We start from the raw sequence: 10,557 nt of genomic DNA, 5'->3' as shown, positions 1-10,557 counted from the left end.
GCTAAGGCAAATCAGATTTTCCTCAATGGGTACAAATATGTATGTACATATGTAGTAAGCCAAACAAACAGAAAGTTATCAATACAACTTGTGGTCTAAAATTTCATCAACAAGTGGCCAAATATCGCAATCATAATAAAAGTACACGAAGGCACATGCCGATGGGATGAATTGGCATGATCACAAAAACAAGATAAATGTTGAGAGGCACTGGTAGGCGCCGCGTTCGGAATCAATCAGCTGACGGCGGCAGTGCGAGCGGCCGCACAGTGGCGCTCGCCGCGGCGCTTCATCGCGCGTGCGCGCATTTCAACCTAACCTAACCTGAGAGCTCACGGGGCGGAGGCGCCGACGCCTGCGCCCCCCGGTCCCCACGACATCGCTCTCCAAGACCCATAGAAGGCGCTCCACGAGCGTGCCGCGCTTCCGCGAGGGGAAACCGCGCGCGAAATCGACATTCGCTTTGTATGTGAGTGTTTATTTATTTACCTATTTAAAGTTCTTGAACTCTCGACTGTTTCATATTTAAATATTCCACGCATTTCCTTATTTACATTCATACACTCAGCAGCGATACTTCAATGCAAATTGAAAACAAAATAACTTTTATATTAATACTTTTTTATTTAACTATTATATAATATTTTCATTGAATGTATTTACATGTGAGATTCAATCATAGGGCTTAGTCAAAATTGGTTTTGTTTGATGGAACTAGCCCACATGTAAATAAAAGTTGCTGATGTAACAATATAATGAATGTATGTATGTATGTTCATTTTATTAAAAAATCTACTACTTATTGTAATTGACTCACTAACTGAATATCTTAGTATAAAACAGGAGAATGAAAAATTTAAATATGTAATTAGTATTTTCAATCATACATATGTATATAATACGAATATGTGTATTTATAGTTGATAGGATTAACACAATAAAGAGCAAAATTTAATTATAAAATTGAGGATTTTTTTAATGAATGTATTTCAGTATATGTAGGTACTATAAGTGGAATTATTAAAAATAATGAAACGGGCATAATTTAATCATTCATTACCATATTACAAGAATTCGATAAACTATAATTGGACTGATTTTTTCAAGTTCCTACATATTTTTTTAATATGATATTATTATATTATAATATTTTAATTATTTGCCTAATAGGCACACGAAAATTCAAATGAACAATATTAGTCTTCTTATCTCACATGTAATTAAAGATTTTAAAAATTTAACCATATTTTAAATATCTATTTACGGCGGATTTTCGTCGAGGGATCATAAAATAGTTACGAAACTAATTACCATTAATTACATTGTCATAATTAAGTGCGCAAACGAGTCGCTCTTTGCGCCTACTGCATTTTTCGAGCTTCGAGACTGAACGGACGCAGAAAAAAAACATAATAATGAGTATTAACAACGTGAGAATTAAACTCGCGGACGATAAATTAATTTGAATATTTACGGGCTCTGATTGCCGCGCGCATTTCGGCGCGCAGACGAACCAACGCAACGGTCTCGGCGTTAAAGGGTTATTTATTGCCGCCGGTAGTTTTATTATAAAAATATATATAATGAGAGGAGAACGCGAGCCACGAGAGCGGATATAACTACTTACGGACGTCAAACGAAGAAAGCCCATTTGTTCGATGGGAAGAGGGGAGTTCGAACGGTCTCTTAATGTGGACTAAACGGACCCGTGGACTCGAAACTCGAAGATTAACCATCTGTCATGGATGGACACGAATAACCTTCAATTTAGTACATCACAATTAAAATAATAGGTTATAAGGACATACATTTAAAATACATAGGTATTTATAAACTTGATCCGACATCAGATATTAAATTGACTTTCAGTAGATAATCATACACAAATAATCAAATTTGACATTTATAAAATCACATAAACGAAATCAAATTTGTATATCTTTCATACTTACATACACGTTTATTCGTATATGATATATTTTATATCAGGATAGTATTATTTTTTTGTATATAGGTACATAATTTCGAGCGTATCGTTTAGCAGATGTTACTATTGTTGACGGGTTTTGTCTACCACCCCAGTCAGTCGTATCGTCATCATCACAATGAAAAATGGCGGATCGTCATAATGGGTCGTCGGAGGAATGTTTGGATAAGTTTAGTTACAGTTTTTAATACGGTTATTCTGCCGTATTAACTACGCTGTTCGAACATCATCATATCATAAAGGATTTTTTTCTAGCAAGACACGTTAACTAGTTTTTTTCATAAGAATTGTCAGGTGTTAAACGGTTAGATATATACCTATAGAATATATGCAAAGAAAAAACAACGATGGATATCATTTATTTATATTACGATATCATTTATAAATATAAACATCGTTAACGAACGGAGGAAAAAATTAAGATCAGTTATGGATTTTAAGTCGGCGACGACCCACGCTGTCTGTCGTATATTATAAAAAGACGTTTTTCGAATCCGGAAACGCGTATTATTACACTTTTGTTATATTGTTTTTATTCTCACAGATTAAAAACATGGATGACTGTCTCGTTGACGACTTATAATTGGAGCGTAACGGATTATTTTGAGAAACAGAAACTGTTCACTTTTTTTCACATGATTTGACAATCGAAAAAAGAAATCTCTCGCCTCGTAAGTGCCTACCTATCCGCCACAAACTTAATTTATTTATTAACACTGTTTTGCATATTGTTATTTTTTTACTACTATTTTTAAGTAAAAGTACATACATACATATCTACCTATAGATATTATAATGGGCAATTGTGCGGAAACGCGAATCGTATTGATATATGACTGAGCATTCGATTTTAGAACTGCAATTTGGAACATATGTCGTTTATATACCTATACATATACTTATATTATATTTTTGTGTGGTTAACGAATTGTCACATTTACCACAATGAGCTTTCTGCACCATATAACATATGTTGATGTTTTTTTATAAATAAAAATACGGAAATATTAATGAGAATGTACGTGAGAGAACAGCATATGAAAATTTGCATGTAATTGACCATTAATCGATTAATCGATCGTAATATTCGAGCGGTAATGTGCTTAACACTACACCAACCACACTTTTTATAAAATATATATTTAATCGAAAATTCATCTTAATAATTTTACTTTATTTATGTATGTGAAAACTATATAATAAATATGCATTTATGACTCAAATAGGTATCTACATACATGTATAGTATTTAGCTACATATCGAGTATGTACATAAGTATGAAGTTTATGATTTAAAATAAAATAATTTATTTTTTATATTATCAAGCGAAGTTGAATAATATGTTTAACGTTGTTGAAATATGTTGATTGTGGTTTATTTTGTCATCCGCTTAAAAATGTATGGTCTGCGAGGGGTTGAGCGGCTCGTCTCATTACGTTAAGTTAACCGAACATCGGTTACAAGATGTTGTTTACTCGAAGCCCGCGGGCGACTGATCTACAAACAAACATAAATTACCTCACAGGAATATCTTTAGACTCCAATTAGACCTCAAGATGCATGTTTAGCGGCGCTAATGACCGAAACATAATCATCAAGACGTCCGATGCAGATTTATCGTCAACGTACTGGAAGGAGAGGCGGTTCTTATTCTATTACGCGTTATTATAATTAATAACGAATATGTACGTGAAAGTACGTGTATGGATAAAAAAGGAAATAAAATACATGTTGCATTGTAGTATAAAAACGCACGGGTGTGCATTGACTGTTGCATGATGCGAAAAATTGTGACGAAAACCACAAAAGCGCACAATTTTTTCCGATGGCCATTGTCACTGATCATCGCTGATGACCGTCATTCTATTCATAAACGTTGGTGGTTTCTGCGTAATTGGGCTTGTGGTTAAAGTTATGCGTGTCTCTACACTTACTTTATTACTGTAAAAAAAGTGAAATTATATATTAAAAAGACTGTCAAATATTGTGTACAAATGTACACAATATTTGACAAAATTGCATTTATATATTGTAAATACAATATATAAATGCAAATTTTCAAATTATAATTATTCAATGACTATTTTTATAAAAAAATGCCATCGATTAATATTTGTCTTTAATATTATATATCTACGATAAATGAGGTTCATCAGTGAAGCTAGGAAAATTCCAGATATTCGGAAAGGCAGATAAGATGTGTAAAATAGCAATATCTATATGTATTTTTAAATCTGTGTTGGATGATTTTAAAATACATATGGATTTTGTCTATTTATTATTTTAAGCACCTAGTGATATTTTATTATTTTCACTTATTTTTCTTTGTTTTTTAAAAATTTAAATGTATTTTTCTACGATGCCATTACGAGTTACCCCTAAACGACATATATGCTATTAAACTTGTATATATGTACATATACATATATAAATGTATAGATTATAAATTTCAAATCATATTTTAATAGTGGTCACATTGTGGGTGAGATGGATTTTCCAATTTGATGAGGAACCGTTTCAACAACGAAATCAGATAAATCAAAATCAGAGTCACAAATAATTCTGACCAGCAGCAAATCTGACCACCACAGAAATACTCCCTAATAAATCATTTTCAATCAATGCAACCTTGGGCTTAAACCTGGGAACCTCTCAGTGGTTAGCATAAATGCAACCACCGAGCTATTTTATTTTATTTTAAAAGAATTTTTTGCAACAGTGTCTTTACAGTTGCTCAAAACGACACTGTGGTCAAACAGATGTGAAAAAGTATATAAATAAGAAAAAAAATCATGATAAAAAACGAGAAGGAGCATGATAAACATTTTAAAAATTGTAAACAAATTAAGAAAGAAAAAAAAATAACACATTTTAAAAATTGTAAACAAATTAAGAAAGAAAAAAAAATAACATATCTTAAAAATTGTAAACAAATTAAGAAAGAAAAAAAAATAACATATCTTAAAAATTTTCTATACTGCTGGCTAAGTGTTAATATATATGTATATGTATATATACATATATGTATAAGAGCCTATTTAAATATGTATATATTATATTGATATTCAGTTTCGAATGAGTACCCAATTGAAATCTATTACTAATTATATATTTAAAAAAAATCAGTTTCTTTGTAAGAAGTACGGTACGGTAATAAGAAATCAGTACGGTGTAAGAAGAGTTTTCATTAGAAAATTTATTCGCTTCCTTTTTGTTGAAAAGTGATTGACCTCTTTGATAACATTTGCACAGCGATAGATATTATCAAATTATAAACGATAAAATTTATTAAACTAAAATAGATAATATTCAGTTTTGTGGAAGTCTAATCTGTTGAACATACATACAAGCATATATATGTATAATAGATAGATTAACTATTTCGGTGGGGCCCGTAATTCGTGCCATTTATAGCACAACCATAAATAAAATGTTCCGTCAAGCGAAGTCATGTATGCATGTACAATTTTATTTTTATACAATCAAACAGGTCAATTTTAATAATTATATTTATACGAGCGCAATATTTCATACAGCAATTTAAATTCACATTTTAAATTGAGACATACATATCTAGGCGCTCGAAATACATATACGTAATTGTCGTGAACGTCTGTAGATACTGTTTAATTATGAAGAAAATAGATACATCTCGGTTAAAATCCGACTATGAAGACAAAACGTAATTAGAAACTGTGATACGCACGCTTTAACCACAACCAAATGGTATCAATTAAGTTGATTTTACGCCATACTACTTCGTTCGAACGGACCGAGCAAAGCCTCAATTGAACTGTTGAATAAATTTAAGACAACATATAAGACAATATGTAAGTAATATATGAAACACTTTAAAATTTAAAATAAGTTTTGTTTCTATATACCTTCTTTCATACACATGTACATATACATTTGTTCGTATGACTAATTGTCATATTTTTTGACGTGAGTAGATATCATAGAATAAATAATTTTGCACAACTCTAAAACGCTTCCTCGAATGGCAAGTGAATAATTTAACCGCTTAGTGGAGCTAGTTTATCAACTGGGAATATTATTTTATAAGCATGTATGAACTCGAACGTAGTGTAGTGCATTTAATTTGCATAGGGGTCGTGTGGAGACAACCCCTTTCCTTTAACAAAGTAAACAATCACCGAAGTCGCTCTAATTGCAAGGACAACATCTCTCCCTCAAACCCCACCCCCACCTTGTATATACAGCCATACTAAAAGTTGCACATTCAATTTCAAAAATAAAATACAATTTTATTTTCAATCGTAAACAAACCAACGTTAATAATTAAAATCCCGCCATATGAATTGATAATTTGCATTAATAGTGTGTGCTTAGATCAAGCGTGATTTTCTATAATCTGCTGTATACGTTCTCATCGATTCATAATTCACGAGTATTAAAGTAAAGGTATCAGCATCCGATGCTAGGGGTCTTTAGCTCACATTGCAATTTTCACCGTCTCATTATACAACCCCATTACCATAAGGGTGAACATCTTTATTATTATTATTCAACCCTTTTATCCCCCTGCCTACCCTCTCCATCCCTTCTACATCCTCCGCACTGTCATGCGTCACACTAATTATTCAACCATGTATGATACGATAATATACAAACATACATACATGCAAATATCACATCTGCACACATATTCAACTGTTATTTTTTTTAAGAAATATCAATTTTATTCTCATGGCTATATTTTCACGTTCTGTATGTATGACCAGGTGTGTTTCAGCGTGATAGTCTCACGATTACTTATTGATGGGACGAACTGGGCGGAGTTTGTGTGACACGCGACTAATGGACCCCACACCATGAAATGACACTGCTTCTACTCTATTGGTGGTGACATTTTAACTCACCGAAGTGGGGTGGTGGAGAAAGGGTCAGAGTGCACGTATGTTAGACTGGTATTAAAATTTAAACTGAAATTTAAATTGCCGCGATCTATTTTATATTTAAATGCGTGTGAACAAATTGTGAAATTAGCTTTGTCATGTTCAAAATACTATTTTTTAGCTACATACATAATGTGCGGAATTACATAAATCTATATACATATTTTTTTGCACTTCAAATTTTACTTAGTAAGTCTCTTTTGCTCTTTCGTTAAATATATGGTTCGGTGATTATTCCGCACAAAGCGATCTCACACACGTAACTAAAATCTCGACCACGGAACATCTGGCACCCGAAAAAATTCGATCCACCGAGAGTTACCCACGCGAACTATCATATTAACGAGAAATCGAAAGTCAGATATTCCGTATTCATGATTTTCGTGGCAACAATTGTCGTGTGCGCGATCGAAGTGTGTGAAATAATCCACTTACCGAATATATGTATGCATATTTTATATGTAGGTATAATAGTAAAATTTTAAATTTTAGATTATCATCGACCAAATCGTCTACACATAGATATTGATTCCAAAATATTTGGAGATAGTATTTATACGATATTATAAATCATATTTTTGGACATTCCCAAAATATGCACATATAAAAGGATCAATTTAAGCCAGCAGCATGGCTCGGTGGTTGCGTTTATGCTAAGCACTGAGAGAACGACGGGTTCAATCCCGTGAGCCGACCTTGATTGAAAAGAATTTATTCCGAGTATACTCTTTAGTAGTGCTGGTCAGATTTGGATACTTGTGACTTCCAGTCGATTGTTTCCTATCAGAGTTTGCTAATTTATCTGATTTCATTGTTGAAACGATTATTCCATCAGATTGGAAAAAAATATCCTTTCCACTATTTCACCACTATTTGAATATGATTTATGTAAACAAACTTTATATACAAGTTGAAATCCATAGATGTCTCGATAATTTCGAGTTTTTCAGCATGTCGAAATCCAGCGATTTATGTAATTAAAAAAAGTTGCGATGTTTATAAGTGGCTAGGAAGGCGCATTGGGGTATACCTGTTAGGCCTACCTGGTGTATGTATATTTTTAGATATACATATGTAATCGTTTTAATAATAGTAGATATGACAGATAAGATGATAAGGTTTTTGGAATTTTATAGGTTTGTCTATATATTAAAAGTCTGACATCATAAATGTATAATAAACTTAATATGATATAAATATGACATACTTAACGATAGATAGATCCTTGTGTATTATTGCCACGTAATGAAACCCATAAAATATAGTTAGAGTACTTGTTAATTTAATCGAAAAGCTATGACTATAATTAGATAGATATCGAAGTAACCGTGCATATATTTAGAATCAAAATCATTCCACGACTACTTTCGCTTTTTATAAAAATATAGATATATGTAAGTATAGGTACATAAATCTACATAGCATAAAAAACATCGAATCACTTGCGTTTTCCGGTATTGTTCGTCAAAAACAGCGAACGATTACGATTGCACAACATCTAAAGACAACTGGTGATGTAAAACAAAACAACAGAGTTAAAAAAATCTAAAATGAAAAACAAAACAAAACGATAATCATTGTCGGCATTAGTACGATTACATCAATCACCAATGAGCCATTGTGTATCTCACACGCACGCCAATCACAACGATAATAAAACAAGTCCCATAATCAAATTTGTGTTGCGCACATTGTCCGAATCACCGTCCTTGCCTCATTTTTTTTCCTATTCTATATTACGATTCGTTACAGTCGTCTCGTTTGTATTAGATTTACTACATATATTCCGATTTCTATCATCGCTTTTGTTTTGGATTGACGCGTTGTCGTCTGGCGATCGTTCTCACCCACGCGACGGAAGGACAGACGGAACTTATGAAACGACTTTTGAGACTCTGCAATAAAGACCTATAGGATAAGACCTATATGGCCAAACGCAATTAATTTTAACACGCTCGCGCCCAGCGCTCATCTCTCACCACCTCTAAAAAGGCGAGCGCGCTACAAAAGGTAAAGCCAAAACTCGTAACGTGCGAATAACGTTTTAACCCCGATTTCACGCACGAACCCACTAAGAAATAATTATAATAGTAAAATGCTATCTATGTTTATATGCATTAATGCACCTTTGATTGATAAGTTACCTGTAGATGATTTATCTAAATTAAGTATCAAGGCTCAACATGGGTGTCTAAATAACCTGATATACATTTTTCATAGATATTTAGTAGTTTATTCTAATTTTTTTAGATTGATTAATTTGGATACGTTTTATCAGAATTTGCGTACGAACATGTATGAATTAGGTGTAGTCGACATATTTCTATAATTAATCTGCTTAGGATAGCGTCTGTTTAACTTAAGATTAAAGGTTAGGTGAGCTGGTCACTTGAGATCAATCAATTGTATACGAATAGTTTTGGAATTTTAAAATTGAAGACGTCCTCGTACATCAAATCAAAATGACTCAAAAGATGGAATTAGTAATAGGAAGTCGTGTGGTTCTCACTTTAATGGGTATTTAATCGATGAAAATGATATCGAACATGAACACGTAGCCTTGCCGAAACTTATTACATAAATTGTGATTGCGACTTTACGTTTTAATGTTTGAATAATATAATAAACAATTTTGAACCAATTTGTACACAGAAACATTTATTTTCCTGTACAAAAGGCCGATATCTAAAATATTAGCTACGTGCAATTTCAGCCAACAATAATCGTTGCACGGGGGCCGTTCGGAACAATGTCCAAAAAATTTGGTCTAATTGACTGCCATTAGGTAGATACTGTTCGTTCGTTGTTGTGATGTAATTTATTCAAATTACACCTCGATCGTGAATTGTGCACCGGATCGAGACGTTTTCGTATACTATCTGCAACGATAAGTAGAGATAAGAATGTACATTCATATGTATGTACGTGTGTATAGAAAAAAGCCCGTAATTAAAAATCGTTAATAAATCCTGTGCGTAATGACACAGTTTGAATTGAACTCAACGAGCACAAAATCGAATTCATAAATCAACGTTTTTTCACCGACTCGCTGTCGGCTTTTGCACCGCGAAGAATGAAAACATTAACCGCATAAAATATTATCAGCGATAAAGAATAATTTAATAAAGATTATTAATGTAAATATTTCAACGGCATACATGAATAATATTTGCATTTATGAATTGTTAATAATTGCCGTTCCGACGCTCGAGATAGACAAATTAAGAAGTACGCGCCGAGATAAGACACACATTAGTTGATCATTGTCATCTATTATTATTTTTTGTAGAGCATGAAAAATCGACTTTATATCTGCGGGTGAGAAAATCTAGGCAGATTCATATAAATATGCAATATTTTTACGAGCAATTTGAGTTTTGTGATCCGACAGTTGAAACGCTCTGGGAAACGTGTTCAACAAATCTAACGCGCGGTATCTATGTATGTATCATCTACAAATCGACAGCGTATTTCGTTTTGTTCTCCAGCTTCTACGTAGTAATACGTCATACCCGTCGTTGCTGGAACAGTTGAAACTTCATATCCCTAATAATTATGTGCTTAGTAGACATTATCATTCGATGGTTGTACCTCCTGCCCGCACTATTCCAAGAGATATCCGACAATGAAATCGTTGCTGCTGAGCCTGA

At 32.9% G+C, this 10,557-nt stretch overlaps 1 protein-coding gene across 1 annotated transcript in view; it reads left to right on the top strand.

Annotated features, from left to right (window-relative positions):
* Nucleotides 1–251: 251 nt before the first annotated feature.
* The window catches only part of LOC143920429 (uncharacterized), a 143,118-nt gene continuing 132,812 nt past the window's right edge, over nucleotides 252–10,557 (top strand). The window contains exon 1 of the mRNA XM_077443316.1: nucleotides 252–465. The gene's annotated coding sequence lies outside the window, so the exon portion shown is untranslated. The remainder of the gene's footprint in view (nucleotides 466–10,557) is intronic.

This window comes from Arctopsyche grandis, chromosome 12 (assembly GCF_051622035.1).
Source record: "Arctopsyche grandis isolate Sample6627 chromosome 12, ASM5162203v2, whole genome shotgun sequence".
Classification (NCBI taxonomy): domain Eukaryota; kingdom Metazoa; phylum Arthropoda; class Insecta; order Trichoptera; family Hydropsychidae; genus Arctopsyche; species Arctopsyche grandis.
The sequence above is the reverse complement of the archived record's forward strand: the minus strand, read 5'-3'. Positions and strand labels throughout refer to the sequence as shown.